This window comes from Rhinoderma darwinii, chromosome 5 (assembly GCF_050947455.1).
Source record: "Rhinoderma darwinii isolate aRhiDar2 chromosome 5, aRhiDar2.hap1, whole genome shotgun sequence".
Lineage (NCBI taxonomy): Eukaryota > Metazoa > Chordata > Amphibia > Anura > Rhinodermatidae > Rhinoderma > Rhinoderma darwinii.
This window is the reverse complement of record NC_134691.1, coordinates 43,175,794-43,182,381: the sequence shown is the minus strand read 5'-3', so window position 1 is coordinate 43,182,381 and position 6,588 is coordinate 43,175,794.

The window sequence follows — 6,588 nt, the reverse complement described above, 5'->3', positions numbered from 1 at the left end:
CTATAGGTAACAAGTATAAACGACTCAAATTAAACCCCACATGGCTTACACCTTCTGTGAAAGGGGCAATACACGACAAAAAAAGGGCATTTAAAAAATACAAATCTGAGGGTACATCTGCCGCCTTTGTAAAATATAAAGAGCTTAATAAAATCTGTAAAAAGGTAATAAAATTAGCAAAAATACAAAATGAAAGGCAGGTGGCCAAGGATAGTAAAACAAATCCCAAAAAATTCTTCAAGTATATAAATGCTAAAAAGCCAAGGTCTGAACATGTAGGACCCCTAGATAATGGTAATGGGGAGGTGGTCACAGGAGATCAAGAGAAGGCAGAGTTACTAAATGGGTTCTTTAGCTCTGTATATACAACAGAAGAAAGAGCAGCTGATGTAGCCGGTGCCAGTGCTGTTAATATATCAGTTGATATACTGAATTGGATGAATGTAGAGATGGTCCAAGCTAAATTAAATAAAATAAATGTACACAAGGCCCTGGGACCGGATGGGTTACACCCTAGAGTTCTTAAAGAGCTTAGTTCAGTTATTTCTGTCCGCCTCTTCATAATATTTAGAGATTCTCTAGTGACTGGAATAGTGCCAAGGGACTGGTGTAGGGCAAATGTGGTGCCTCTTTTCAAAAAGGGCTCTAGGTCTTCCCCGGGTAATTATAGACCAGTAAGCTTAACATCCATCGTGGGGAAAATGTTTGAGGGGCTATTGAGGGACTATATACAGGATTATGTGACAATAAATAGCATTATAAGTGACAGCCAGCACGGTTTTACTAAGGACAGAAGTTGTCAAACCAACCTGATTTGTTTTTATGAAGAGGTGAGCAGAAGCCTAGACAGAGGGGCCGCTGTGGATATAGTGTTTTTGGACTTTGCAAAGGCATTTGACACTGTCCCCCATAGACGCCTAATGGGTAAATTAAGGACTATAGGTTTAGAAAATATAGTTTATAATTGGATTGAGAATTGGCTCAGGGACCGTATCCAGAGAGTTGTGGTCAATGATTCCTACTCTGAATGGTCCCCGGTAATAAGTGATGTACCCCAGGGTTCAGTGCTGGGACCACTATTATTCAACTTATTTATTAATGATATAGAGGATGGGATTAATAGCACTATTTCTATTTTTGCAGATGACACCAAGCTATGTAATATAGTTCAGTCTATGGAAGATGTTCATGAATTGCAGGCAGATTTAAACAAACTAAGTGTTTGGGCGTCCACTTGGCAGATGAAGTTTAATGTAGATAAATGTAAAGTTATGCATCTGGGTACCAACAACCTGCATGCATCATATGTCCTAGGGGGCGCTACACTGGGGGAGTCACTTGTTGAGAAGGATCTGGGTGTACTTGTAAATCATAAACTAAATAACAGCATGCAATGTCAATCAGCTGCTTCAAAGGCCAGCAGGATATTGTCGTGTATTAAAAGAGGCATGGACTCGCGGGACAGGGATGTAATATTGCCACTTTACAAAGCATTAGTGAGGCCTCATCTAGAATATGCAGTTCAGTTCTGGGCTCCAGTTCATAGAAAGGATGCCCTGGAGTTGGAAAAAATACAAAGAAGAGCAACGAAGCTAATTAGGGGCATGGAGAATTTAAAGGGAATGTGTTGCCAGCAAAACATGTATTTTTTTTTTTAGTTAAACAACTAGTGTATAGGTGATTAAACATTGTTCAAATTTTTTTTATTTTTTTCACGAGTCAGGAAATATTATTAATTAGATTCTAATTTATAATATTTCCCATTGCTGGTCACTAGATGGAGCTATTCCCAAAATTGCAACCACATTGCTTTTTGCTGCAAAATTGGGAAAAAAGCACTCGCTCTAGTGAGCTCTCAGAATCCCCCCTCCTTTATCCTGGCTAGTGCCGGGATAAACGAGGGGATTGAACGGTCTAACCTCCTACACTGTGTGTCGCCATTTTTTGAGCTAACACACAGTGTGGTAGGTTTACATACAGTAGTAAACGTACACAAACACGAACATACATAGAAATCACTTACCTGCTCCTGCCGCCGCGGCTCCCTCCGGCCCGTCCGCTCAGTCTGCTGCCGCTGGTCCAAGTGCACAAGTCCGGAAGCCGCGACCGGAAGTAGTAATCTTACTGTCCGGCCGCGACTTCCGGTCCACAGGAAAATGGCGCCGGACGGCGCGCATTTCAAATTGGACTGTGTGGGAGCGGCGCATGCGCCATTCCCACACAGACGGCGTACACAGAAGTGGATGGGACGGGCCCCGTTTGCAGTCCCTATGGGACTGTGGCTGCCGTATTCCTTGTCTGTATGTGTCGTTAATCGACACATACAGAAATGGAAAAAAAAATGGCAGCCCCCATAGGGAAGAAAAAGTGAAAAAATAGAAAAAAGTAACACACAAACACACAAATAAATAAAAACGTTTTTAATAAAACACTAACATAAAACTGACATGAAAAAAAAATTTTGGTGACACTGTTCCTTTAAGTTATGAGGAAAGATTGAAAGAATTAAACCTATTTAGCCTTGAAAAGAGACGACTAAGGGGGGACATGATTAACTTATATAAATATATGAATGGCACATACAAAAAATATGGTGATATCCTGTTCCTTGTAAAACCCCCTCAAAAAACAAGGGGGCACTCCCTCCGTCTGGAGAAAAAAAGGTTCAAGCTGCAGAGGCGACAAGGCTTCTTTACAGTGAGAACTGTGAATTTATGGAATAGTCTACCGCAGGAGCTGGTCACAGCAGGGACAGTAGATAGCTTTAAAAAAGGGTTAGATCATTTCCTAGAACAAAAAAATATTAGCTCCAATGTGTAGACATTTTTACCTTCCCTTTTCCCGTCCCTTGGTTGAACTTGATGGACATGTGTCTTTTTTCAGCCGTACTAACTATGTAACTATGATACTGTGAGGAGGCACTATGGGAGCATTATACTGTGGGGAGGCACTATGGGAGCATTATACTGTGGGGAGGCACTATGGGAGCATGATACTGTGAGGAGGCACTATGGGAGCATGATACTGTGAGGAGGCACTATGGGAGCATGATACTGTGAGGAGGCACTATGGGAGCATTATACTGTGAGGAGGCACTATGGGAGCATGATACTGTGAGGAGGCACTATGGGAGCATGATACTGTGAGGAGGCACTATGGGAGCATTATACTGTGAGGAGGCACTATGGGAGCGTGATACTGTGGGGAGGCACTATGGGAGCGTTATACTGTGAGGAGGCACTATGGGAGCGTGATACTGTCGGGAGGCACTATGGGAGCATTATACTGTGGGGAGGCACTATGGGAGCATTATACTGTGGGGAGGCACTATGGGAGCATTATACTGTGGGGAGGCACTATGGGAGCATTATACTGTGAGGAGGCACTATGGGAGCATTATACTGTGAGGAGGCACTATGGGAGCATTATACTGTGGAGAGGCACTATGGGAGCATTATACTGTGAGGAGGCACTATGGGAGCATGATACTGTGAGGAGGCACTATGGGAGCATGATACTGTGAGGAGGCACTATGGGAGCATGATACTGTGTGGAGGCACTATGGGAGCGTGATACTGTGGGGAGGCACTATGGGAGCATTATACTGTGGAGAGGCACTATGGGAGCGTTATACTGTGGGGAGGCACTATGGGAGCATTATACTGTGGGGAGGCACTATGAGAGCATGATACTGTGAGGAGGCACTATGGGAGCGTTATACTGTGGGGAGGCACTATGGGAGCGTTATACTGTGAGGAGGCACTATGGGAGCATTATACTGTGAGGAGGCACTATGGGAGCATGATACTGTGAGGAGGCACTATGGGAGCATGATACTGTGAGGAGGCACTATGGGAGCATTATACTGTGAGGAGGCACTATGGGAGCGTGATACTGTGGGGAGGCACTATGGGAGCATTATACTGTGAGGAGGCACTATGGGAGCGTGATACTGTGGGGAGGCACTATGGGAGCATTATACTGTGAGGAGGCACTATGGGAGCGTGATACTGTCGGGAGGCACTATGGGAGCATTATACTGTGGGGAGGCACTATGGGAGCATTATACTGTGGGGAGGCACTATGGGAGCATGATACTGTGGGGAGGCACTATGGGAGCATTATACTGTGGGGAGGCACTATGGGAGCATTATACTGTGGGGAGGCACTATGGGAGCATTATACTGTGGGGAGGCACTATGGGAGCATTATACTGTGAGGAGGCACTATGGGAGCATTATACTGTGAGGAGGCACTATGGGAGCATTATACTGTGGAGAGGCACTATGGGAGCATTATACTGTGAGGAGGCACTATGGGAGCATGATACTGTGAGGAGGCACTATGGGAGCATGATACTGTGTGGAGGCACTATGGGAGCGTTATACTGTGGAGAGGCACTATGGGAGCGTTATACTGTGGGGAGGCACTATGGGAGCGTTATACTGTGAGGAGGCACTATGGGAGCATGATACTGTGAGGAGGCACTATGGGAGCATGATACTGTGTGGAGGCACTATGGGAGCGTTATACTGTGGGGAGGCACTATGGGAGCGTTATACTGTGGGGAGGCACTATGGGAGCGTTATACTGTGGGGAGGCACTATGGGAGCGTTATACTGTGGGGAGGCACTATGGGAGCGTTATACTGTGGGGAGGCACTATGGGAGCGTTATACTGTGGGGAGGCACTATGGGAGCGTTATACTGTGGGGAGGCACTATGGGAGCGTTATACTGTGAGGAGGCACTATGGGAGCATGATACTGTGAGGAGGCACTATGGGAGCATGATACTGTGTGGAGGCACTATGGGAGCGTTATACTGTGGGGAGGCACTATGGGAGCGTTATACTGTGGGGAGGCACTATGGGAGCGTGATACTGTGGGGAGGCACTATGGGAGCATTATACTGTGGAGAGGCACTATGGGAGCGTTATACTGTGGGGAGGCACTATGGGAGCATTATACTGTGGGGAGGCACTATGGGAGCATGATACTGTGAGGAGGCACTATGGGAGCGTTATACTGTGGGGAGGCACTATGGGAGCGTTATACTGTGAGGAGGCACTATGGGAGCGTTATACTGTGAGGAGGCACTATGGGAGCATGATACTGTGAGGAGGCACTATGGGAGCATGATACTGTGAGGAGGCACTATGGGAGCATGATACTGTGAGGAGGCACTATGGGAGCATTATACTGTGAGGAGGCACTATGGGAGCATTATACTGTGGGGAGGCACTATGGGAGCATTATACTGTGAGGAGGCACTATGGGAGCGTGATACTGTGGGGAGGCACTATGGGAGCATTATACTGTGAGGAGGCACTATGGGAGCGTGATACTGTCGGGAGGCACTATGGGAGCATTATACTGTGGGGAGGCACTATGGGAGCATTATACTGTGGGGAGGCACTATGGGAGCGTGATACTGTCGGGAGGCACTATGGGAGCATTATACTGTGAGGAGGCACTATGGGAGCATGATACTGTGGGGAGGCACTATGGGAGCATTATACTGTGAGGAGGCACTATGGGAGCATTATACTGTGGGGAGGCACTATGGGAGCATTATACTGTGGGGAGGCACTATGGGAGCATTATACTGTGGGGAGGCACTATGGGAGCATTATACTGTGGGGAGGCACTATGGGAGCATTATACTGTGGGGAGGCACTATGGGAGCATTATACTGTGGAGAGGCACTATGGGAGCATGATACTGTGAGGAGGCACTATGGGAGCATTATACTGTGGGGAGGCACTATGGGAGCATTATACTGTGGAGAGGCACTATGGGAGCATTATACTGTGGGGAGGCACTATGGGAGCATTATACTGTGGGGAGGCACTATGGGAGCATTATACTGTGGGGAGGCACTATGGGAGCATTATACTGTGAGGAGGCACTATGGGAGCATTATACTGTGGGGAGGCACTATGGGAGCATTATACTGTGGGGAGGCACTATGGGAGCATTATACTGTGGGGAGGCACTATGGGAGCATTATACTGTGGGGAGGCACTATGGGAGCATTATACTGTGGGGAGGCACTATGGGAGCATGATACCATGTGGGCTGAAGCGGGTGTTTATGGGCGGGGTTAGAGGCGTGGCATAAGAGGGAAAACATTTGATTCGCTAGTTGAAAGTTATGGTTTTTACATTAGATTCAGCGGCCGGAAGCACAGAATGCCGTCATAAATGTGGGGGGAAAAAAGTTTCTAAAAACACTGGCAATTAAAAATCTGCCTCAAAATTCCTTCAGGAATTTCTGAAAGAATGTTGAGGCAGATTTTTTTCAGCCTTTCAAAACACTCTGTGAACTAGGACTTAAAGTGACAGGCCTCCGGGGGCTCAGCAGTAACACAAGAGGGATCCATCAGTAGTCGGCAGGCGACTATGTCCTCTCTCAGCCCTGTCACCCGCCTCACCAGAGCTCACACGACGCCGGCCCGTCCATCAATACTGCGCGCCCATTATCTGTACACATAGCAACCACACTTCAAAGAGCCGCCTGGAAATGGGCAGGAGCACTGCTGTCATGACAGCCAATCAGTAGAAAGGTGGGCGTTGCTTCGTCCGGACA